Source organism: Equus caballus, chromosome 2 (genome assembly GCF_041296265.1).
Source record: "Equus caballus isolate H_3958 breed thoroughbred chromosome 2, TB-T2T, whole genome shotgun sequence".
In the NCBI taxonomy this organism is placed as follows: Eukaryota; Metazoa; Chordata; class Mammalia; order Perissodactyla; family Equidae; genus Equus; species Equus caballus.
The window spans coordinates 105,997,723-106,025,008 of NC_091685.1; the positions used below are offsets into that span (position 1 = coordinate 105,997,723).

The 27,286-nt window shown below is 36.2% G+C and overlaps 1 protein-coding gene across 1 annotated transcript in view; it reads right to left on the minus strand.

Moving 5' to 3' along the window:
* C2H4orf33 (chromosome 2 C4orf33 homolog) overlaps positions 1 to 27,286 on the minus strand; it is a 109,839-nt gene that overhangs the window by 45,959 nt on the left and 36,594 nt on the right. The window contains exons 8-9 of the transcript XR_011435505.1: positions 17,409 to 17,588; positions 5,794 to 5,841 (exon numbers count right to left, since the gene is read on the minus strand). The gene's annotated coding sequence lies outside the window, so the exon portion shown is untranslated. The remainder of the gene's footprint in view (positions 1 to 5,793; positions 5,842 to 17,408; positions 17,589 to 27,286) is intronic.

Below are 27,286 nucleotides of genomic sequence, written 5' to 3' on the forward strand. Positions count from 1 at the left end.
AGAAAGTTTTATGTCTTAAAGTATTTCTAGCAGAAAAAAGATACATCATACTATTGTGTCTTCTTTTCTTAATGACTGAAAAGAACCAGCAAAACACAGACCTCGTACTTTAAATATGAAAACCAGAAAAGACAGCTAAAACTCTTGAAAGCAGCTGCCCATGGGAACAAGACTGGACTGAGGAATAATGGGACAGGAGTACTACGTTTAATCATAAGCCCTTCAGTTGACTTTTAAACCATGTGCATTTTTAAAACAATAAAATTGTTTTTAAAAAGTTTATGGAAACAACCTCATTGTCCACCAGTTGAGGAACTCATGAATTTTATGTATTAGAATAACAATGCAGCAATTAAAATAAGTGAACCATTGCAAAATACATGACTTTGTGAAATATTTGACTTTTGCCATATTTATATACATATCTTCCCTAGATTCTGTCATTTACAAAAACATCTTAATTAATGGCTCTCCCAATTTGTTAAGAAGAATATATCATTTCATAAATCTTCAAAATTTGCAAAATATAACAGTTTTTATGGATACACACATATTGAAAAAGCAAGAAAATATTACAGAAATGATACAGACACATTACAGAATAGCAAAAGTCAAAAAAACTGGAAAAGGTGGAAAGAGGGAAGGAGAGGTGGGAGGGAAAGGCAAAAGAGATGGGCATTGGGTGTGTCTATAATGATTTATTTTTTAACATCTGTCAAGTCTAGGTGATGAATGTTAAATCTAAGTGGTGGGTGTCATAATTTTCTGTACTTTTCAGTTGTTTTGAAACATTTCACTTTTTAAAAAAATTTCTGCTTCTTCATTGTTGAAAGTGTCCTCAGTTTATATAAGATTTTCCTACTAAGTACACACTAGTCTCTGGCGCTCCCATTAGGGAGCTGAGTAGAAACTATTCCTAGAAGAGCAGTTATCGTTATGAAACCCAATGTACAGGAGCACATGTAAAACAACAAGCCATAGTAATGACCCACCCATAAACCATCTAACCCAGAGATTCTTTCAAAAAATAGCCTCATGCACATCAGCCCTACTCAAGCCCTTGAACTTCCTTATTTTGCTTCCTTTTCCCATAACTTTGGAGGAAAAAATGAAGGTTAAATAGCAAGTATATAGATATTCAAATTTCTAAAAAACATTTAAACCTGCATTTACAAATACGGTCATTGAAAACAAAGGTTGATTTGATTGAGTACAGATGTATAGCACTCACTACAAATGCACCACTGTTGGAGAGCAGTAGCACTAGGTGCTGTCTGCGCTGAGCAAACAAAAAGAGAATCATGAGGATAAAGCTGAAACTAGGCCAATAGTTCAGGCATCTTCAAATTAAAATGCCATCCAATGTTAATTTTTATCTACTCTTATTCGTGGTTTTCCAGTAGCTCATTCTCAGAAAACTGCAGGCTACTTAACCGATTGAAGCTAAGGAGTGACAGTGGGTCACAGAGTTCTTGCATTTACATAGTTAAAAGGAAGAAGTCTCTCTTTTTCCATTTGTGTAGATTATATAAATTTCTTTAACTTTTAAAAAATCTACCATTAAAGATACGCTAAACATTGTCCATAAATCTAAACGTCATCTAAATTTTCAGCTCTATTTCTATTAACAAGGGAAGTTAATTGCCAGATAAAAGAACATCAATTTCAAGACCAGCTGTTTGGATTCATGTTAATAATGTTCAACACACTGTACATAATACGCTAAAGTATTCTGCTCACAAAATAGTCAAGGATGGCAATGTACCAGCATCTACCCAACCCACAGTCAATTTACTACCTTTCACACAAGAGATGTGTGCATTTTAACCAAAGTCTGCATTAAGTACTTACTTTCCCAATGTTATATTTTCAAGGTCAGAAACTAAACTGCCTCATCAAAAATGTCAAGGAATAAACATCTTAGAAGTGTCTGTTAAAAATTCAGATTCCCAATAGTCATGTTATTAAAATTAAATTAGCAGTTTTCAAAGTTGGTAACATAAACAAATTAAATTGCAGAATTTTAATATTTTATTTCTATAAATTTTATTATTTATCATGCTTAGTTCATTTGTAATAATTGACAAAAATAATGACACACAATTTAGCACTGTTTGACCTAAAATTTTAAATTTCTTACAGTGACGTGTATCATTTATATTTTTTATTTTCTGTATATTACTATGTTTTGACATCTTTAAAAACCTTTCTGGCTGGGGAGAGACTGCCCCACCCTGGACTAGCCAATTCTTAGAGATAGCAAAGGGCCCAGTGCGGAGCACAACCTTGATGTGTAAACTAACCAATCCAGAGCCATTCCTCCTCCATCTGGCCATACACCCCAGGAGGCAATAGTCTCTGCCTTAACCATCCCAGGGTCAGGTGGAAACTAGGGACCACCCTTAGAGCTTAGAGCCCATCAAAATTATTCAAACTAGCCAATCCTAAACTGTTTACCCTGCTCTGACTTGCCTTTCTCTCAGAAGCTCCAATAAATGCAGTGGCCTAGGCTCCCCTCCCTCCTGCCCCCATGCCTCCTGACCCATGTTAGTGCTTTCCCATGTGGCCCTTCATGGCACGGCGTGCCTCCTGTTTCTAGGACCTATGAGTATAACAAGCTTTGCTTTCTTGAACCTCTCCTGTGTCTCCTCTGTGGCTGCAGCTGACTGACCACCACATAGAAGAACACAGAAATGATGCTTATGTTTACTTGATTTCCTGTTTTCTACATGCAGCTTACTGCTGATTGTCCAACAGCATCTATTCTCCTCTTCTTACCTTTTAATGACAGACACCATTGGGCTTAGCTGGCTTGTGACTGTCTGGCTAGAGGTGACATTTCCCAGCCTCCCTTGAAGTTAGATGTGGCCCTGTGATTAGGTTTCGGTCAAACTTATCACATAGATGAGAAATAAAACTTGCTTTTGTTCATTTAAAAGGCAAAACTAGGAACAACACCTAGCAAGTGCGTAGAAGTGAGTTTCAATTCAATAGAGGAAATTACTTTCTAACAATGGCATTCTTTAGAAGCTATTGCACTTCTAACACTAGATCTTCTTTTCAAACAAAGGTTGGATAATGTGTTCCACCAACAAGATGGAAGGAGAGATTTCTGAACTAATAAAAGCTTGGAATAGATGGCCCTTAAAGTTTCTTCCAGCCCTAATATTCTACAATTCTATGCCAGGTAGGAAAAGGAAAGTTGGGAGGAGGGAGAGCAAGTGGGAGGGCCGTCGCGAATGAGGAAAGAAGAGGAAGGAGTGATGAAAAGGCAACGTTTAGAACTAAATGACTTATAAACAAGGAATAGATTACTAGGAAATACATCTGGATAACTAGAAAAAATTTTGCGTTAATTACCATTTTTATAGAATACCAAGTTTCACATATGTCTACCCTTTTTAAAAAACAACCACAAAATTTCAAACAAATAAGTTCAAAAATCTAGAGGGCAAGCTCTAGATTCAGAGTACAGAAATAAAATGATGTCTCATGGTTTTGAGATTAATTTGATTGGAACTCAAAATTCCTTTCATTAATCATTCATAGTAGCAGTTGGAGACTGTTTGATTGATTCAGGTTACAATCATGGAGTAATTTACTACTCTAATTTATAACATGATGTCTGTTGGCTTTTGCCATACTTATATTTCTATCTGCCCTAGATTCTGTCACTTTATAAACATCTTAGTTAATGGCTCCCTCCAATTCATTAATAAGTTTAATTAAAGTAAATAAAGGAAAGGACTATATCACACTAATCTTTGCACTGTCTCTAGTGCCTAACACAATGCCATTGTTATAAGCAGGGCTCAGAAATACATTTGTTCAACGATCATTTCTGGAGACTCGACTCTGTACCTGCCAATGCTCTGGGCACTGGAAGCAACACAGTGCTGTTTAAGAGCATGGATTCCAGGTCAGATGAATCTGTGTTTGAATCCCTGCTCTGCCAGGGATTAGTATACCTCAGCTTCCTCACCTATAAAATGGGCAAAATAAGACTACTTCCTTCCCAGGCAAAGACTGAACAAGATAATATGTGTAATGTGCTTAGCATAGCCTGGCATATACTAAGTCCTCAATAAATGTCATTTATAAGTCAATCACACTTTTCCACGAGGAAAGAACTTTGGCCTATTTTTTTTTCATTATTGTATCCCCTGCACCAAAAACAGTGCCTGGAGCATAGTAGGCACTTTAAAAAAAGTGTTTTAAATAAATGAATCAGTAATCAAGACATATTTTTTACATAAAAATGATTTCATTTTCTTCATTACACACATTTATTTCAAGAATTAGAAACTACATGGACGGATGCTCTATTAAGACAAAATGAAGAAGAACTTCTTCTAACATACCAAGATAATTTACTTCCTTCCAGAATCCTGCCTTAGAAAGACAAGGTAAATTATGTTATATAGGCAATAACTACTTACAGTAAAATGCTTACCTTTATATATAACCTAAATAATAAAATCTTCAAATTGGCAAGAAATGTGGTTAATTAAGTATACCTATTAGATACTCAGAGAAGTCTTAACACATAAGAACTTGAAAAAGCCAAAATGACAAACTCTTGATTTTCTTATTTATCTCAGGACTACACAAGACAAATGCTTTTAACAGAAGAAATTAAAATGCTAATAATTTCAATCTTATCTCCCAAGAACAACGTATTTTAGCAGTTCCTGGTGTATGGCAAAATAGCTTACACACATTTGTTTTTCCATTCAGTACTCCAGAAAATTTGCCAAAAGGCAGGATTCCAGATGGAAAAGAAGAAAGAAAACATGAACTTGAATAACCCACAAGGATTTATATTTGAGAATGATATAATGACTGTACCAGTGACGAGGAGGTATAATGGATGCCAGTCCCTTCCCTCTGCCAGATTTTCCTTCTCCCTTTTTCTGAGAACCCTCACTCCCTTTGGAGAACTGCTCCTCACTCTTCCAACCATGTAATTCTGGCAGGGCTGTCAATTACAGTATTATAGCCTCCTTATATACTGAAGTGGGAAGAAGAAATCTGTTTCCTCTAAGGTGGCTAAGCTTGGATATGTGTAAATTTTCAACTGCCTGAGTCATCTCTCTCACCACTACGACATAAAAGAAGCCTCTCTCTGTAGGAGAAAAGAAAAAAATTAAGATAGACACACAGAGATGTGGAAGAGGTGTAGAGACGAATGGGAGCTAAAACATGAGAGTGTGAGAAGAAAAAAGAGCAAGAGAGAAATAACCGTTGACATCATTCTAAATCTTTGGATTGAGGAAGCTTGAGGCAGGCCAGCTAGTCCACGTCTAAGCTACTTAAGGACCTGAGACAACAATTCTCTGTTTTTGCTCAAATTTCCTTGAGTTGTACTTCTTTCATTTATAATTAAAAGAATTCTGATGAATACAGGAGACTGGATTTTACTAAATCACAAAGTATCTAGAGGTACAGTATAAGTCTATAAATCAAAATATTTCGAGTCTTATGAATATTCAAGATTTTCAAATATGGGCACTATTTTTTGTTTTCTGTTTTTAATATTTTATGCATTTATATGATTAAAACTGCAAAACATTTGGGTTTTACTCATTGAAACTATTCTCCTCTTTGAGATGTGAATTTCCACACAATTAAAACAAGTGTGAAAAATATAACATTCATTTTGAAGAAATTATCTTAGCAACTCAAGTTAATATAATGATTATTAAGTTAACCACAGAGGCAATAGCATGAGGATTAAAGAGCATGGACTCCGAAGCCAGATTGCCTGGACTCCAGTTTAGCTCTGCCACTTACCAGCTGTGAGATCTTGGTCAAGTTATTCAACAGAGGTATGTTTCCTACCTGGAAAACGGATTATGGTGTGATTAAAGGATTTGAAATGTGAAAAGTGTTTAGAATAGTATTTGACCCAACATAAGCATTACATTAGTGTTAGTCTTTATTATTACTATTGTTACTATCTAAAACAATTGATGTTACGATAAGCAGATCCTAAATTTCACCGTCGTGACTTGGCAACAACAATGCAGTGCTTTGAAACGCCTCATTGGTTGGCTGATTTTATCATCTCACGCTTTTCTTCAATGAAAGAAATGAGAATCAGAATGGCCTGATAGATGCACAAAAGTTCAGGTGTACACATGCAAACCCATGAAGCATTTTACCAACGTTAGTAGTGACAAAGCCAAGAACAGCGTGCTGGTTCCCTCTGCCACTTAGCCTTTTTCCTCTAAGGGAGAGGAATGTAATGGAAAGCAAATTGTCTGACTGGGAACTTGAGACTGAAATAATCTAATGCTGATTGATTCTACTTATTTTCTACAACAATGTGATAATATGCTTAACTGTATTTAACTATCCAAAATGACTATCTAAAGAATTGTTTCTTTTTAAATCTATAGCCATGCAGTGCATCTCCAAACTACATTCCTTGACTGAGCATCTCTAGAGATACCAATATTTGTTTGTCCAGTACAGCGAGGGTCAGAAGAGTCTACACCCTTGAATGGATTTTGTGTAGAAACAGATGATGCCCTGGACAGAGCTAAATAGATCGCTTTAAATTTTAAAGTTTAAAACAAAGGCTTTGGAACTCAGAACTCAGCTCATTAGGAAATTTTCTTCTAAATTTTGCTTGTTAACTCAAAGACAAAGTCTATAAAGCATAAGGAGTGCATGTGTGTATGTGTGTGTGTGCGTGCACGCATACAACTTATTTAGTGGAGTTAAATTAGGGTCTTAAATATTGTAAAAAAACACTGAGTATCATAACTACACTAGAAGCTCTCTACAGTTTTGAGATCTGAGACTAGTTTCATGAAAAGGCACCAATCATGATGAATTTAAATCAGGAAGTGGGTCAGCCTTATAACTTTGAATGACGTCTACAATAATACATATGGAGGGACTCATTCATATTTCGCAAACCAAATAGAATATTTGAGAGGTTAATGATTTTTAAAAACTATCTGGAAAGCTAGCCTAAAGCAGTGAGCAGCTTTAGTATGCATTAAAAGAGAACTTAGGGGCAGATTTCCACCTCGAGGTACCGTTTAGTCTTGCTTTTCAAAAAAAAAATGATTCAACAACTGCAAATAAAAAATAATCATCATATTGAGAAATTTAATCCAGAAAGAGTCAAGAAAGTGAACATTTGTAAAGAGTCACATTCTGAAGAAGGGAAATCTAGTACCTTATTTTTGAAATGAAAATTTTATGTTCAATATTACTACAAACTATTTTAGAAAATTCAAAGTAACATTCTTGGGACATTATGAATATTAAAATTTAAAGCAATTTATTTGTTGTCCATACAAAATATTCTGTTCCAAGTGTTTCCCAAAGTGACTTTCTTGAAAAATTAATCCCACAGAATTTCTACAGACAGTAGGTACTAAATGTGGGAGGTAGCTTAGAATAGAAGTTGAGTTCAAATTGTGCCCACCCCATTTATGAGACCTTGGGCAAATTTCTTAACTGCATTATGTCTCAGTTTCCTAATCTGTGAAACACAGATAAAAATGGTATCTACATCTTAGGATTAATGTATGAAGTTTTTACATTAGTGTCTGGTACATAGTAAGAACTCAATAAATGGCTGCTGCCATTGTTGTTATTAGTATTACTATTATGTAAAAAAAAGTACCGTGGACAAATATGTTTGTGATATGTTGGGTTAATAATGTGAAACAGATTTCTCTTCTGAAGGATTTGAGAGTTACTAATATGTTAACGTTCATAGTGACTCTGCAAGGGACAAATAAAGTTTGCGGTTTTTTCCAAAACTTTTTCATTGGAACCATTTTTTTTCCCCTCAGTATACTTTTCAAAACTAATGTCAAAGAACAGACTTGAGGGATGTAAATAAATAAAAAGAGGATCTCAAAAGAATTTTTTTCTTTTTTTTTTTTTTTTCCAAGGAAGATTAGCCCTGAGCTAACTGCTGTCAATCTTCCACTTTTTGCTGAGGAAGGCTGGCCCTGGGCTAACATCCATGCCCATCTTCCTCTACTTTATATGTGGGACACCTACCACAGCATGGCATGCCAAGCAGTGCCATGTCCGCACCCAGGATCAGAAGCAGCGAACCCCGGGCTGCTGAGAAGCGGAATGTGCGCACTTAATTGCTGTGCCACTGGGCTGGCCCCAGAATTTTTTTAAAAGATAATACAAACTAATCTGCCTACTGTAATCACTCTACTAAGGAATTTTTAAAATTCTAGTTCTAAAATCAGACAACCTGGCTTTGAGTACCAGCTCCACTGCTTACACACTATGTGATCTGACGCAAAAAAATGAACTTTTCTAAGCCTCTGCTTTGTCATTTGTAAAATGGTGATGGTAACCATACCAATGTCACAGGATTGCTGTAAGGATTAAATGGAACAACACTTGTAAAGCATTTGCCAGAATGCTGTCAAGCTGGGGAAAGAGATTCTTCTTGGGGCATCCTGTGCATTAAGGTGTCTCCATTCCCCCACCCACAGCCAGATGAGGCTATGACCTTCTGAAGCCAAACATGACTTGAGAACCAGGAGAATTCAGATATCCGTAAATATTTCTGGTGAAGGCCACAATATTGCTAGTGTAAGATTTTCTTGAATGATAACATAAATCCCAACCATAAAAGAGCCATAGCATTACAAATCATTCAGCTTCTCAGAGCCTTTATGACTGAGCTCTGCTGAGATTGTGTCACTGCCAGGACTCTGGGGGCCAAAGGAAGCTGCTCAGAGGGATCTTGTATTTTCTCTTGCTTTGTGTGTACTTGCTTCTGCTAGATTTCTACATTCTTTCCCATTGTAAATTGAGAAGTTAATATAATTAATTATATTGGGTTTGGGTGGGGCAGAGGAAGGGAGTTCTTTCTATCTATAGCTAAACAGAAATACTATAGCAAAGCACTGCCTCAACATAAGCACATAACGAATATTAACTGTTGGCTATCATTCTCATTCAGGGTTGGATCTGGGGTTTTGGCAGCCAAAAGCTTATAAAATTTGAGAGGACCCTATCTGAAAAAAAGAGAAACACAAAATTACAAAACCAAAGTTAGACACAGGACCTTAGAAGGAATTCATTCAAATAGGGGGCCCTGAAGCATAAGCTTCACTAGATTTACAGTAAATCTACTCAGATGACAGAAAATACATGCTTCTGCTTTCAGGGACTTTTAAATAAAATAAGGGAAGCAAGACAGTACCTATGAGTTTAAACAGCAGTCTAAAATGTGAGTCAGTATGGTGACACATAAATGTCACAAAGCAGCATATAACAAATTTCTAAGTGAATAACACAGCTAATATATATTACAGAAGTTCAAAAGATAGAGCAATCACCATGAACTGGATTATCTTAGAAGGCTTCACAGAGGAGGTGACATTTTAATCAGGTCAAAAAGAGAGGACTTGGGTAGGCAGAAAGAAAGGAAAATTCTATGTGTTCAAATCATTTAAGTTAAAATGAGCAGACCTGTTTGGTTGAAGTAGAAGTTGTTGGGAGGATAGTAATTGAACATGGTCAGAGAAACAGTCAATCAAAGGCAATGAATAGCAGTCTAACAATTCAGGGCTTAACCTTACAAGCAAAATGAAGTTACCAACCTTCTTGAAAAGAATGGAGTGACATAATCGAAGTGGTGTTTTAGGACCACCAGCCAGTTCATTGCACATTAAATAAGCACAATCATGAAGACATCGGCAGCAGGAACACTATCTGAAGTCGTTTAATAGTGTAGACAGTCCTCAAGAAGTAGTACTCAGAAGCTGAGGATGGAAGTGAAGGGACATATTCAAGGGAGATCCTCAAAGAAGAATCAACAGGATTTGAAAATATTCGTGGGGGGGGGGGGGGGAATGAAGAGATCAACAATGACACCAGGGATTTCAAGGCTGGTAACTTGGAGAATAACTTAGCAGAAACTGGAAAGTCAGAAATAAAAGTGATTTTGTACAAAGACAAGGTCAGATTTGGGTGTGAAAAGTTTGGGACAAAGAAAGAATATATTTAGGTTTTCATGTCCACAACAAAGTTGTAAATATGGCTTTAAGAGAGATTCTGGAGAAGAAATTTCTACTCATTAAATTCTGGTAATGTAAAAAATGACTTTTTTAAACAGGATAACAGCATATTTTGGAAGGTTCTGGATTTGGAGTCAAGAGGCTTCAGATGCAGATACAGGTGTGTTTAAAGTAGCTAGACTACTGGATCCCTCACAGGCAGAGTTCCAAGACACTGCAACTCCATGAAGAGGTCATCTTGTTTTCCCTAAAAAGTTCAATGAAATCTATAAATTACAAAAACATAAAATATCTGGATGAGAAATCTTTCTCAAAATGTATAGATAACTTTTTTAGTAATAAGTATTACAATACTACTGTAAAATTAAAAAAGGGTGGTTTTAATTTGTAGTTCCTAGAATTAGAGAACACTGTCAATTTAAATTCAATGATGCGAAATGGTGTCAAGATGGCAGCATAGTCAGACTTTGAACTCACCTCATCCCATGGACACAACAAATTTATAACTACATTTGGAACAATTCCCCTGAGAGGGAACTGAAAACTGGATAAAAAGAACCCCCATAACAAGAGGTAGTGCTGACTGAGGTGGAAGAGGCAGAAATTCCTTTCTGGAGAGAAAAAAGCCACCTTTGAGCCATGGTGCTTCATGGTTGGCCAAGAGCAATCTTAGGATACAAAGCCTTCCCTGGAGGAATGGGGGATCTGAGCATGGGATCATTAGCACAATAAGCAGCTTTTGGACTCAGCACAACTGAGATGAGTGTCATAATATCTGGCTTTGCTGGCTATTAACTGCAAACAGGAATACCCCCAGAAAAGCTATTGGACATAAGAGAAAGAAAAGCTTGCTCTTAAATAGCCCACACACAGATTTACTCATTTCGGAAAGCCACCTAAAATCACCAGAAAGAAAGGTGCACGGTCCTTCAGCGAAAAGCGACTCACTTGATAGGCTCTGGGTGCATCTTGGTAAGAGATGAGATCACCCTAGGGACTGAGTCATTGGCAGCAGCCATTATCGTGACTTAGTACAGGAATGCAGACACGGATGCTGGCAGATGCCCCTGGAGTTCTTCCACTGGCCTGTTAGTGCAGGGGTCTGCCCACCCACCAGAACACCAATTTAATCCAGCTCAGCCAGGGCAGGCAGGCTGACTCAGGGACTGGCCCCAGTGAACAGTAAGCCCTCGAGCTACTTGTGGCCCTGCATAGGTGGGGTGCCTGGAACCTCTGCAGCTGGGCCACTGGGCCCACCTCTGCAGGGCAGGGCATGCACAAGGAGCAGGTGCCCTGTGTGGGGTGTTGGCGGACCATGTGAGGCGTCTGCAGTCAACTGAGTCTGCTGCAGTGGATTGGGTTATGTGAACAGGGCAGGACTGTGTTGACAGGTGTGTTGCGCTGTGGACAGTGGGCCTTGTCAGCTGCAGCAGACTTGTGCTTCTCAAACAGCCACAAATAGGATCAGCCTCACCTTCCAAAGCCTGAAACAACTGGGCACTCCCATGCCTGGGGCCAGCCCCACTCAGCCACAATTCTAAGAGAGCTGACAACAGTCTTGCAGGCCAGAGGCCTACAGCAATTGTCATCCCCTGAACCTAGCAATCAGCCATGCTGGGGGCCTACTCACTCAACAGAAAAACTGTAACAGGAATGTTCTATGAGACATTGCAGCCAACTGTGCTGGGGCTCCCCACACCCGATAAAGTGACTGAAGGGTCTGTAGTAGCCACACACAGCTGAACATTACAATCAGCCAGCCAGGGGCCAGCCCTGTGATCAAGTCGTTAAGTTCATGTGCTCCACTTTGGGGGCCCAGGGTTTGCTGGCTCAGATCCTGGGCACGGACCTACACACTGCTCATAAAGCCATGCTGTGGTGGCATCCCACATAGAAGAACTAAAAGGACTTACAACTAGGATATACAGCTATGTACTGGGGCTCTGGGGAAAAAAAAAGAGGAAGATTGGCAACAGATGTTAGCTCAGGGCCAATCTTCCTTACCAAAAAAAGAAAAGAAAAAAGCACAATCAGCCAGCCAGGGGGACAGCCTAGCCTTCCCAGGCACCTGCAGCAAGAGCAACCCTTCCACAACAGAAAGACACACATAGCCCACACAGGGGACAATCCTGGAACATTTGGAACTGGTGACAAGAAGGAAGCACACTGCTGGGCCTCATAAGGCATAGCTTACATAAAGCTATCTCTCCAAGATCAGGAGATGTAGCTGACCTATGTAAAACATAGATATACACACAGAGAAAGAGGCAAAATGAGGAGAAAAAGCAATATATTCCAAGTAAGGGAACAGGCCAAAATCCCAGAAAAAGAGCTAAATGAAACAGAGATAAACAATATACCTGACAAAGAGTACAAACTAAGAGTCATAAGGATTCTGACTAATCTTGGGAGAAGAATGGACGAACTCAGTGAGAACTTTGACAAAGAATTGGAACATATAAAAAAGAATGGGGGCCGGCACACTGGCTCAGCAGTTAAGTGAGCATGTTCCACTTTGGCGGCCCAGGGTTCACCAGTTCGGATCCCAGGTGCAGACATGGCACCATTTGACAAGCCATGCTGTGGTAGGCATCCCACACATAAAGTAGAGGAAGACAGGCACGGAGGTTAGCTCAGGGCCAGCCTTCCTCAGCAAATAGAGGATTAGCAGCAGTTAGTTCAGGGCTAGTCTTCCTCAAAAACAAACAAACAAAAAGAATGAATCAGAAACGAAGCATACAACACTGAAAATGAAAAATTCTCTAGAGGGACTCAATAGCAGAGTAGATGATACAGAAGAACGGGTCAGCGAGCTGGACAAAAGACTAGAGGAAATCACCCAAGCTGAACAGATCAAAGAAAAAAGAATTCAAAAGAACAAGGACAGTCTAAGGGAATTCTAGGACAACATCAAACTCACTAACATCCATATTATATGTGTCCCAGAAGGAGAAGGGAATCTATTCGAAGAAATAATAGCTGAAAACTTTCTTAACCTAAAGAAGGAAACAGACACCCAGGTACAGGAAGCACAGAGAGTAACAAACAAGATAAACCCAAAGAGGCCCACACAAAAGATACATTATAATTAAAATGTCAATAATTAAAGATAAAGAGAGAATCCTAAAAGCCACAAGAGAAAGGAAACAAGTGACATACAAAGGAAACCCCATAAGGCTATCAGCTGACTTCTCAGCAGAAATATTACAGGCTAGAAGAGGGTGGCATGATATATTTAAAGTGCTGAAAGAAAAAACCTACAGCGAAGAATTCTCTACCCAGCAAGGTTATCATTCAGAATGGAAGGAGAGATAAAGAGTTTCCCAGACAAGCAAAAACTAAAGGAGTTTATCACCAAGAAACCAGCCTTAGAAGAAATGCTAAAGGGATTCATTTAAGTGGAAAAGAGAGGATCACAAATAGGAACAAGAAAATTATTTAAAAAAAAAAACAATAAAATCACTGGTAAAGGCAAATATACAGTAAAGGTAACAGAATGACCACCTAGGAAGCTAATATGAAGGTCAAAAGACAAAAGTACTAAAATTATCTATTTCCATGATAAGAGGGTAATGAATACATACGCACAAAAAAGAGGTTAGATATGATATGAAAAAACATAAAATATGTGAGGAGGGGAATAAAAGAGTAGAGCTTTTAGCAAGCATCTTTTCTGACCACAACAGTATGAAACTGGAAATCAAGTACAGGAAGAAAATCGGAAAAGCCACAAATATGTGGAAATTTTAAAAAATGCTACTGAATAATGATTGGGTCAATGAAGAAATCAAAGGAGAAATCAAAATGACTTGATCAAAATGAAATCAAAAGGAGACAAATGAAAATGAAAATAGAACATGCCAAAATTTATGGGATACAGCAAAAACTGGTTTGAAGAGGGAAGCTGATAGCAATACACGTCCTCCTCAACAAACAAGAAAAATCTCAAATAAACAATCTACCAGTGCACCTAAAGGAAGTGGAAAAATAAGAATAAACAAAGCCCAAAATCAGTAAAAGAAAGGAAATCATAAAAATCATAGCAGAAATAAATGAAATAGAGACTGCAAAAACAATAGAGAAAATCAATGAAACCAAGAGTTGATTCTTTGGAAAGATAAACAAAATTAACAAACCTTTAGCTAGACTTACCAAGAAAAAAAGAGAGAAGGTTCAAATAAATAAAATCAGAAATGAAAGAGGAGAAATTACAACAGACATCTCAGAAATACAAAGGATTCGATAATCTAGAAGAAATGGATAAATTCTTAGAATCATACCATCTCCCAAAATTGAATCAAGAAGACATAGAGAATCTGAATAGATCAATCACCAGTAAGGAGATCAAAACAGTAATCAAAAACCTCCCCAAAAATAAAAGTCCAAGACCAGATAGCTTCCCTGGTGAATGCTACCCAACATTCAAAGAAGAGTTAATACCTCTCCTTCTCAAACTCTTCCAAAAAACTGAAGAGAAGGGGATGCCTCCTAATTCATTCTACAAAGCCAACACTACCCTGATGTCAAAAGCAGACAAGGACAACACAAAAAAAAGAAAATTACAGGCCAATATCACTGATGAACATAGATGGAAAAATGCTCAACAAAATACTAGCAAATCAAATACAATACATTAAAAAGATCATACACCATGATCAAGTTGGATTTATTCCAGGGATGCAGGGATGGTTCAACATGTGCAAATCAATCAACGTGATACACCACATTAACAAAATGAAGAATAAAAATCACATGATTATCTCAATAGATGCAGAGAAAGCATTTGACAAGATACAGCATTCATTTATGATAAAAATTCAGAATACAATGTGTATAGAAGGAAAGTACCTCAACATAATAAAGGTCATATATGACAAACCCACAGCTAATATCATTCTCAACAGAGAAAAACTGAAAGCTATACTTCTAAGAACAGTAACCAGACAAGGATGCCCATTTTCACCACTCTTATTTAACATAGTATTGGAAGTCCTAGCCAGAGCAATCAGGCCAGAAATAGAAATAAAAGGGGTCCAAATTGGAAAGGAGGAAGTGAAACTGTCACTATTTTAAGATGACATGATTTTATATAGAGACAACCATAAAGAATCCACCAAAAAACTTTTAGAAATAAAACATGGATATGGTAAAGTTGCAGGATACAAAATCAACATATAAAAATCAGTTCCATTTCTATACACTAACAATGAAGTAGCAGAAAGAGAAATTAAGAATACAATCCCATTTACAATTGCAACAAAAATAATAAAATACCTGGAAATAAAGTTAACCACAGAGGCGAAAGATCTGTACCCTGAAAACTATAAAACATTGTTGAAAGAAATTGAAGAAGGCACAAAGATATGGAAAGATATTCTGTGCTCTTGGATTGGAAGAATTAACATAGTTAAAATGTCCGTACTTGTTAAAGCAATCTACAGATTCAATGCAATCCCTATCAAAGTTCCAACAACACTTTTCACAGAAATAGAACAAATAATCCTAAAACTTATATGGAATAACAAAAGACACCAAATAAGCAAAGGAATCCTGAGAAAAAAGAACAAAGCTGGAGGTATCACACTCCCTGATTTCAAAATATACTACAAAGCTATCGTAACCAAAATAGCACAGTACTGGCCCAAAAAGAGACAAACAGATCAAAGGAATAGAATTGAGACCCCAGAAATAAACCCACACATCTACAGACAGCTAATTTTCGACAAGGGAGCCAAGAACATACAATGGAGAAAGAACAGTCTCTTTAGTAAGTGGTTTTGGGATAACTGGACAGCCACATGCAAAAGAATGAAAGTAGACCATTATCTTACACCATGCACAAAAATTAATTCAAAATGGATTAAAAACTTGAATGTAAGACCTGAAACCATGAAACTTTTAGAAGAAAACATAGGCAGTACACTCTTCAACACCAGTCTTAGCAATATATTTTCAAGTACCACGTCTGACTGGGCAAGGGAAACAATAGAAAAAAAATAAACAAATGGGACTACATCAAACTAAAGATCTTCTGCATGGCAAAGAAAACTATCAACAAAACAAAAAGACAACCTGAAAAATTGGGAGAAGATATTTGCAAACTATATATCTGATCAGGGGTTAATATCCAAAATATATAAAGAACTCATACATCTGAACAACAAAAAAGCTAACAACCCAATTAAAAAATGGGCAAGGGATCTGAACAGACATTTCTCCAAAGAAGATAAAGAGATGGACAACAGGCACATGAAAAGATGCTCAACATCACTAATTATCAGGGAAATGCAAATCAAACCACAATGAGATATCACCTCTGGCCCATCAGTATGGCTATAATTAACAAGACAGGAAATAACAAGTGTTGCAGAGGATGTGGAGAGAACGGAACTCTCGTATACTGCTCATGGGAGTGCAAACTGTTGCAGCCACTATGGAAAACAGCATGGCGATTCCTCAAAAAGTTAAGAATAGAACTACCATACGATCCAGCTATTCCACTGCTGGGTATTTACCCAAAGAACACAAAAACACAAATGCATAGATGTATGCACCCCTATGTTGATTGTGGCATTATTCACAATAGCTAAGACTTGGAAGCAACCTTGGTGCCCACCAAGGGAAGGATGGATAAAGAAGAGGTATATATACACAATGGAATACTACTCAGCCATAAAAAATGATGAAATCTGGCCATTTGTGACAATATAGATAGATCTTGAGGGTATTATGCCAAGCGAAATAAGTCAGAGGGAAAAAGTCAAATACTGTATGATCTCATTTGTAAATAGAAGATAAAAACAACAATAAACAAACACAGACAGACAGAGATTGGATTGGTGGTTACCAGATGGGAAGGTGGGAGGGAGGAGAGAGAAATGAGTCATTAGGCACATGTGTATGGTGATGGGTTATAATTAGTCTTTGGGTGGTGACCATGATGTAATCTACATAGAAATTGAAATATAATGATAGACACCTGAAATTTATATACTGTTATAAACCAATGTTACCACAATAAAAAAAATAAAACAAATTCAATGATGCATGCTTTGCAAATACCACTCAACACCTGAAATAAAACACTTATCTATATTTATTACTTAGACTAACATTTTCACATGAATTGCTAAATTCATTTTTCACATAAATTGCTAAATAGTGTGTCACAGATAATTTTCTTAAGTGCTTAAACCTCAATTCCAGGCCACACATTTTTTGACCCCAGCTTTCTACATCATTGAGATTTCAGATATTCAGGATGAGTAGCATGAGGTATTTGGAAAGTCTGAGAAGATTAATAGATACTGTAAGAAAATACCGTCATATATTATAACGTGTGCTCTTTATTTATCTCAGCTTTAAGACTCAAAATAGAAAGTTTCTCACCTTCCTACTCCAAGAGTTCATCAAAAGGCTGTCCTGCTTCCCCTGGCAGTGCTGGGGAACATCACAGAAAGGAGTATTCACTTCCATCAATAAGTCTTGAACCCCAGGTTTAAACTTGAGAGTCACAGGCCTGTGCAGTGCTGATAAACTCTCCCATGTTGTGGTAATTCTATATTCCAACTATCAGAAGGAGACAGAAGAGCAAACACCATGATCTAAGTAAAGCAACGTGCTTCTTGCTCCCCTGGTCTTGATCAAATTAAACTGAAATAAGATTTTTCTACTAATATCCAAAAGGAATCAATACCCCATTACATTTTCAGGAATTCTATTAATTGCAGTAAAACGTTTTTGTGTGGTATTCACCCTGAGCAAAATACATACAAAACATATTTTGAGGAATTGTTTTTTTGTGACTTAATACATAGGTACATTTATTTATGTAGTATTCACAAAGTTTAATGATGTGAATTTGCTTTCATTCATTCCACAAATAATTTTTAAGGACATACTATGTGTGTAGTCTCTCTCTAGGTCATGTAGAGAAAATTCAAAGAAGTAGTAGATGCAATCCCTGCCCTAAAAGAATATATAGTCTTTATAATAAGAAAGGTAAAATGCACATCTACAAAACTCATGCACAGTTCAGCGAAGCATAGACTTAGAACTTAAGTGGATAACACAGAAAAGTAATAGAAACATGGAAATAATACAGGTTGGAGTAGAGAGAAAATGCCTCCTGGGATTTGATCTGCACGAGAAAGGAAAATACATATGTTGACTATAACTATCTTGGATAGTTTATTCTGGATGTTTATTTTGTCTACTTTAATTTCAACTTTTTGAGAATTTAGAATAATGACTCAATTAGTCAGCAGTTATTGTTCATATTCCATGCTAGCTGCTGACTTCTATGTATTTCCCCAAAATGTAAAGAATGTTGTTCTTACCTAGGTATATATTAAATGATGTGTTAATTAATAAAACAAACATTTCTTGTGCAACCACCAACTGCCTTTTCTGTGCTAGATGTTACAACTACCAAAACAAGATATTTCCCTTGCCTTCAGGTGACTCACAGTCTAGTGGAAAAGAGAACTGAACACCACACGGGAAAACTGAAAAGGTTCTATTGGAAGTACGGGAGCACAGAGCAGAGAGCCTCGAGTTCTGATGTTAGGAATTGTAAGAGTGGAGAGTGTAGGCAAAGACTTCACAGAAGTTACAATTGAAAGATGTGTAGGAATAGAACTGGAAAGGAAACAAGTGTATTATAAATGGAGAAAATAGCATGTACAAAAGTATAGAACAATGTGAAAGCTGAAAGGAGGTAAGAGCCAGACATAAACGGAGCATAAGGTGCATGACGGGAGGGGAGGGGGTCTGGTGAGAGAACGGATGCTGGCGGAAGAGGGTGCACACCGTGGAGCTAACATTAGAATTTATGCTGAAGCCATGTGGAACTACTGCAGGGTTTTAAGCAGAGAATTTACTGACAAGGTTTATGTTTTAGAATAATCACTCTGGAGGATGTATAGAAGAACAAAAATACTCCAAGAAATTTGAAGTCTTATTCAAAAGTTATTTTTCTATCCCAATTTTCCGTAAATACACTGGTAAAGTTTTACTTTCAAAGTAATAGTCTTTATTTCAAATGATTCTTGTGAAATGTCTGTAAGAGAAAAGGATCTTAAAGAATAGACTTGAACTCAATTCAATAACAATGGAACTCTTTATTCCCTCTCTACAACATAATATTTCTCGAATCTCCCAGTGCTAGATACATTCATGCCTTCTCAATTATCCATTTCTCATTATGTAAAGAAAATTAACCAAAGTGAATCTGAGAAGAGAAAGCAAAGAAGAGAAAGCAAAATTTAGAGCCAAGAATAAATTACTGTAAGCATTGAATGCTATAGGTTTTAACAGCCATTTAGAAAACTATCCCATCATAAAAGAAAAAAAATCTGTCTGCACAAAAGTTTAAAACTTCATATACTCAGTGGTATGATCGTTCTTTTGCTCCTAAATATTCTTAAATTATGTCTAGCTCTTTTGCTTAGAAAAAAGCTACTTAGAGCTACTTTTGCTTAGAAAAAGAGTGGCATCATTTTTTAAATGTATTATGTTGAGTATTTTTTCTATTCTTTATAAATGGACTATGTTCTTTTTAATATCCCCGAATGGTCAAAAGCATTCTTCTGGTAACTCACAAATTTCAGTAAAAATATCCCCTTTACTAAAAATTCAAAATGTCAAAGTAATCCTAATTTTGTAGGAAATTTCAGTTGTTTTCTTATATAGTTCAAAAATATCAAATTCCAATAAGAAAATTTATGGAATAAAATAAAATTAATATTTGTAAACAAGCAAATAATTTTTATTCTAGTATTAAACGTTCTCTGGTATACATTTCTTAAGTGAGATATCCATTTTATTAGTCCTACTTTGTCTACAAGTAAAAGCTTAAATACAAAAACAAAACAAAACAAAAATCCCACAACACCATACATAATAGTTTTAGGTATCCTTATGCTCAACTGCTGGTGTAATTATGATGTTGACCCCTTTCTAAAATAGCTTGCTGTTTATCACACTCCCAATTGCTTGAAGTCTGCTTTCTCTCAAATTTGTGAAATTCCCATTTGACGCCAGCACTACATAGAACAAAATTTGGCCTGATGAGTTTTGTTTTGCTTTTTTTCAATCAGACTCCCACAAAGGAATATAAAATCACTTGTAGTAATAGAAAGATGTTATTTGACCAAAAATGCTATGACTCCTGAAAGGCAAAACTAAATTTTTCTAAACTGGAAGGAATAAACTTCTAAAAGTCAAAAAAAGAGCAGATAACACTCTTAGACAAGTTGTTTAGCTATATAAACTTTTCTTGATGGATTTCTTTTTAAAAATTCTCTATAGGAAAATCAACAATGATTTTCAAGTGATAATAATAGGAAAGCATGCTTCATTAAAGTTAGGGCTAGGTGGTAGCAAATTAGAGAATCTTATTTCTAGATTTTCTACCTGCATCTATATGGGCATAGAGTTATATAATTATGTCAGGTCAATAGAATCAATGTGAATACACAGTCTGGATAAAAACTCCTTGCTATATCATTTCTCCAATTATTGGGCTTAAAATTTTTGCCCAGCTTTTTTTAAATAAGTACCTTTATTCTCTACCTTGCCTATGGAGACACAGCCTAAAGGAAAGCCAATAATTTATCTATTCTATAGCCATTTTTTATCCTTCTGATAAATACCTTTGAAGTTATATTTTTCATATCTAATACTACTACTGAGTTACAATATTTTTTCAGGATTTTTAATTGTAAAGAAGCAGAAAAGTTATAAAATCAAATTGATGTCATTCTCATTGTAGGGGGATCAGCTTATGTTTTATAAAGTACATGAAATGTCGGCAAAAAAATTAGCTTTACCTAATGAGATCTAAACATGTCTAACATTTTTTAAGTGTATTAAAATCACAGGGATTACTATTTTGAATTCAGGGAAACAGACATATACGTAGCTATTGATACAAAGTTGTTTTGTAGAATAAGACAATGAGGCTGTTTATAACCTCAATTTATTCATTTGAAATTATGAATATATAAAGTATATATATTCTAGTAATCCAGTAATCCTATGTACTATCACACATATACAAAATTTAAATAGAATTTAATGCTTAGCATTTTTACTCCCATTAAGACATAAAACAATATTTAATTTTGTTTTAATTACACCTTACTTGTAAGCAAGGCATAAAACAAAATAGGAAAATAAGGTTTAAAACTATATAAGGTCTCCTACATACATTTATAGCAATTTAAATAGTGATGAACTAGATACAAATAATATTATAGGAATAATATAGAATCTGAACTTAGGAAAGAAAAAGCTACAAGATCCTCACTGAGCTATATAAAATTATAACACTATAAAGCTTGTCCCACAGTAGAACACAGTGATCTCTGAAATTACAAGGCAGTGAATTCAGAACCATAATAAGGAAATACTACTTCATAACCTTTAGTTAACCTGTAGCTACAGTTCTATAGGAGGTCATAAAATCAAATTCTGTGGTTGGATTTAAAAGCTGGGTAATTTTATAGCCACTTATAATATCAGGGTTCAAGCTCATTGCCTCCAGAGGCTGGAATCGAATTCTTTGATCATTCATATCAGAGACTACTAGGTATGAAGGTGGGTGGTGCTATGTGTTGTCTTAAAGGTTAAATGTTGGTTCTTTGGAGTCAAATGACACTGTCTACCATGTGGGCCTCCTTCCTAACATGCATAAGAGTGGTGAAGGGGAATAGAAGCTGCAAGAAGCTGCGTTCATAAGTCAGAATTTATCCTTCTCTTATGGAGTCTTCCCATCAATTTACAGTCACATGCACAGTAAGCCTACGTTTTATGAAACACTGGTATCAGACGGATGCTAGTATTCCCATTTCCAGGTTATTTCATCTGGAGTGATCTCTGTTTCCAAGCTGACACTTCCCTTTTCCATAATGCCCACTCTTCTCCTCTATGTGGTGCTTTAGCTAGTGAGGATGCTTCCTGTATCTATCATTCCCTTAAAAAATATAAATTACAACGCCCTCTCTATGCAAACTTTTAAATTGCTTTTTAAAATATACTGTGCTTTCACCTTTAAATATTTCTTTAAATTGCTGTTTCCTGCCTCTGTGCCCTCACTCATTCTGCCTCCATCACTGGAATACCATTCTCTGCCCCTCCCACTTCCATTTTTTTTCCAGTTTCTTCATGAAGTGACCTCTGATCTCCTCAGAGGAAAGTGATACTCCAAACTCACCCTCCCCACCCACCCTGTATGTCCAAAATATTGCATCTGTATTTCTGTTATTCATCCATTTCTACCTTATTCTAAATGTATGCATAAATGAATATGACTTACCTCTTGCTTAGCCCTCTCGTAGAAGGCAAACATCTTATAAATAGTCGCTGCACCTAAGTTATCCCTTGACTGTTTCTCAGCACCTAGCTTACCTCTTCAATGTGCCAATTGCTCAGTAAGCATTTGTGGCACGAAGGAAATAATTAAATGAATGAGGTTTGATGTTTATGTGAGTGTGTGATTCCTTGGACAATGAAGAATTACTTTGTGGCATACCTGTTACCAATACTTTTATATAATTCTTACCTCTCCTCTTCTACCTGGCAATTGTTTTCTTTCTTGGTTACTTTTGAAAATTCCAGTACTTTAAAATAATTTTCAAGAACTAATCTCTACGAAAAATGCAGTTCTTAGATCTAGTATTCATATGAAAAGAAACATGCAGTAAAAATATATAAATAAAAGAATGCTGAGACTGTCATTATTTTAAACACAGTCTTGTGGTTCTTTGTGGGTAGAGTTGAATGAAGCACCAAAAATATCATTTTGTTAACCTGCTTCTTCCATCTAGTGGCAAAAAGCAGTAAGAAACCATGTCCTAGAAAAACACCATGATCAAATGGCTCTAAATGCCATTTCAGGATTTACTGACGATGAGAGTCCAACATCCAAGGTTTAATTTATAAGTATATAATAATTATAAAAAAATAATTCTGGCAAATTGGCAGTGTTCAGCTGAGATAATCGTGAAAGTTACTTACATTCATATGTATATTTGCATGTTTTAACAAAGACTTTTGCTACATATATAAAAGCATATATCACCCTGCATTAAATTGGGATGGATCTGTTTTGGTATATATAGTTATATTTCTGGACCAAATTGTTGGAGAACTATTTAGAATTCCATTATTTCCTCAGCTATATGCACAGGGCTACTATGCTGTTATAAGTTTCAAGAAGTACAACTGAGAGTCACTAAAACTGACCTATCCCCATTGGAATTACCGGTGAAAAGACTTTTGCAATAATAGACAGTGAAATACTTTATAACCTGAGACACGAGGTCAATTGGAGGAGGGAAAGAGGCAAAGTTTAAAGGAGGTACAAACAGCTGTTCTGCTTTGTTAGAGCTGCTTCAAAGGCATTAATGAAAGACAACATGCAACGCACAGCATAATTGCACGTTCTCTGCACTCTCAAAGGCCATCAGCTTATCCCTAATACATGAGATTTGACTGCCTTTCTAACCCTTCCTGTTTGCCTCACTGCAAATGTAATTAATGTTTTAGAAGTTAAATGTGGGTTATGCATAAACGAAAAAAAATTCTCCAAGACAGCAAGCATTTTGCCTTCCCCTATTCAAGTGAGCCAGTTAACAATGCGTAATAGTAATATAAATTAGGAGTTGTTAAAGTTTGAAGATATAAGACTACATAAGAGAAAATGTAAACATTAGTGAATATCATGATTATTTCAAGTTCAATATTTTTTATTAAAAGAAGACTGTTTGTTCCCTAATTTTCAAGAACAGAAAAACCTTGCCTTAACACCCTCAATCCCCAAAGTAAATTTAAATATAGTAGGATTGGCTGTTGGTTTTTCTCCTTTCCATAGCCACCCTCCCTGCTCAAATGAAAGCAGGCTAAAATTTTATTTTCTGCAACATACAGCAGAGAGAGAGGAGAAATGGGGCGATGACACAGAGGAAAGGGTGAAACAAAGACGATGGGATCTTCGGGCACTCCATCTGGGAAATCAGTGAGGCAGAAGATGGTTCCCATTTCCCCAGTATTCTTATGGCCAGTCTCCCTGGATTGGGCCAAGGAAAGGGTACCAATTAACCGAGAGATTGCTGGAGCCACTGTCACTGTTGAGATGTCCCAACAGCCACAAGATCCGAAGACTCACCCCCAATAATTATATTGACACAAACAATTGTTACTGTGTGGTGCCGCAAGAGCCAGGATGGGGATGGAATCTGGTGACCCAGCAGGACTGCTGGCACCTGTGGCGGAACCTAGCCTGGTACTGGTCACTTCATTTACTTCACAATCATGTGTCCCCACATTATAGGCGATTGAAAAGTGTGGGTCTCTCTTATGGTGTTATGATATGGTTTTACTAAAACGAGAGACCTGGGTATTTAAAATTTTCTTTCACAATGAACAAGTTCAGTTCCTGAGAAGCAAATTTCAGGCCAACTATATACATAGTCACTGTCATTAATATTTTATTCATTATGTTTAACAGTTCTTTGATCTTGGGAAAATTATGTAACTTCTTTGCACATCAGTTTCCTCATCCATAAAATAGGGACAATGATAATACCTATCTGATAAGGTTTTTATGAGGAACTAAATGAGAAAAAGCATATAAAGTGCTTGGCAAACAATAGGTGTGCAATAGATGTGAATGTTATTATTTACAGGTTACCAAATAAATACCAAGAATTTTATAGTACATTACCCTGCATGTATTGAGGTATCCAACACTTATTTATTTATGCTTATAAAATAAATTTAATAGGGCTCCTTTTGGTGCAAATATTTCCTTATCACAGCTTACTTTTGTAAATAGGCATGGTGATTTCTGTAAATAACTTTCAAGCTGCCTCCAAGTCTTTGGGTAACCAATAAACAATTACAATTAAAATTATGTCAATATTTGTGTCCCATTTTTTGGAGTTTCTTAGAAAATCTTAGCTGAAAAGCTCAAGATTAATGCAAGGAAACTTAAAAATCCATAATTTAAAACAAAAAAGGCAGATGAATAATAAAAAGAAAACATATACTAAAGAACAAAAAGTAGGAAGATAAATGATCATTAAAACTTTTAATCCTCTAAGAATAGAAACCATCATGAATTTCTACAAGTCTTTCAGCCTATATTTTACATGCAGAGAATGAAAAAAGTCATTCTAAAGCACCCAATCAACTTTTCCGTCCCATGTGAATCTCAGTTGGAGTGAGGATATAATATGGTAAAAATTTTTTGTAAAAACATATTTAGAGAACACAGACATATTTTCCACATTTGGATAGAATACATTCAATACTAAAAGCCTATTCAAGATTTGAAACTTAAATTCTTTGTAATTAAGGAAGAGGAAAGAAAGAAGGGACTGTTACAATTTGCACACAAATACATCTGAGTTACGATGCTCATTCATTCTTGTTTACTCTTCCGAGGCCAATTTGTAATTATTAGTTGATCACCTTTAACATGCAAAATATTGCTGAAGGATTCACAAGATCACAAAAAATACAAGGCAACTTTAAAACATTTTAGGCTCCTAGGTGAAAAGACTTTCTTTGTATGTCACATACTTGCTTTTTCTTTCTGAGTCTACACATAGTTTTAAATAAAATCAGGAGTAATAAATGTGCTCCAGTTTTGACTCAAACTACTGGACTTTGATGTAGAACGTTTTTACAGAAAATCAAACCTCTCTGATTTACCCACACCAATCTAGATGTCCCATGAAACACAAAGTTTGATGCTTAACATTCTTCAACAGTTCTAAATTGTTCTGCTAAGTATTCACCAGCAAAAGGACTTCTAGCATCCAGCTTTCTTTCTCATCTTTTGAAATGAAATTCTTTTAGAAGTTTCTACAGGTGCTTCTGAAAAAGTTTACTCCAATTCGATAACCATTTAAAGGTAATCCTTTCACGATAAAACTTAATCTGAAACTCTAATAATTAGAGATATTTACCAGTATAACCAATATATTTCATTTCTCTATAATATCTAAAAGAAATTATACTGCACAAATTTTATTATAAACACATAGTGAAAAAGAAAAAATACTCAAGCGAAATTCTCATAGGACAAGAAGAATTATGACCCTCCCTAACAAACAGTCACTTCCCTGCAGGATTAAAAAATGATAAAAATGAGTCAAATACCTGTTTGGTAAAGAGCAGCATGCAGGGCCTACACAGCATGCTGCAAGAAGAGTTAGGATCAGGATTGCCTTCATTTTCAAAAAGTGAGAACAAAAACACATTTTGTAGGGGCCGGTCCAGTGGCAGAGCAGTTAAGTTGGTGCACTCCGCTTTGGCAGCCTGGGGTTCACCAGTTCAGATCCTGGGCGCAGACCTACATACTGCTTATCAAGCCATGCTGTGGCAGGCGTCCCACATATAAAATAAAGGAAGGTGGGCACAGATGTTAGCTCAGGGCCAATCTTCATCAGCAAAAATATAAATAAATAAAAAAGAGGAGGAGGATTAGTAGCAGATGTTAGCTCAGGGCTAATCCTCCTGAAGAAAAAAAAAATTCTGTACATTATTTTTAGCTTTATATATCTGATCAAGGTTAAGGCATTATGTTTCATTATTTACTAGAAAGTTTATAACTAATAATATTTATTGTCCTTGGTTGCGTTCATCTATTGATAATGGTGACAGATTAGTGTGGCAAAACATGGCCAGAACAAGGTAGCAAGGCCAATATCAAAACAGCTGAACTCTGAGAAGGCCATTTATAGTCAATACAAGTAATGCTTACTTCTTTTAACCTTGTTTATTCTTTTAAAATATCATGAGAATGTTATTAATGGACGGAAACTATCTTCTCATTATTAGCATAAGTCTAGAGGACGCATTTCAGCAACTCTTAACTTGCAACGAGCCATTAGCCTTTAGTATGACACTTGCTATATCTTCTGCACTAAAACTGGGAGCAGATCTTCATGAGCTAAATTATTTTCATTTACTCAATATGATTTCTAGGGCTCACTGGATAAAAAACATTCAGCTTATGCTGTAGGTGGGCAGGAAAATTAGGAACAAATCACATTCCCAAGAAGCTCACAATTTAGTTAGGGAGATAACTGAATAGATAAGACAAAAATGATAAAGTGCAATAAGAAAGACATGCAGAGGGAAAGTCTTACAAAATTTTTGGAAAGAGATTTTACTGGCAACAGAACACTGAAGGTTGCATAAGATGGAGGCATGTGCTAAGGAAAAGGTTTTCATTCATTCATTCACTCATGTTT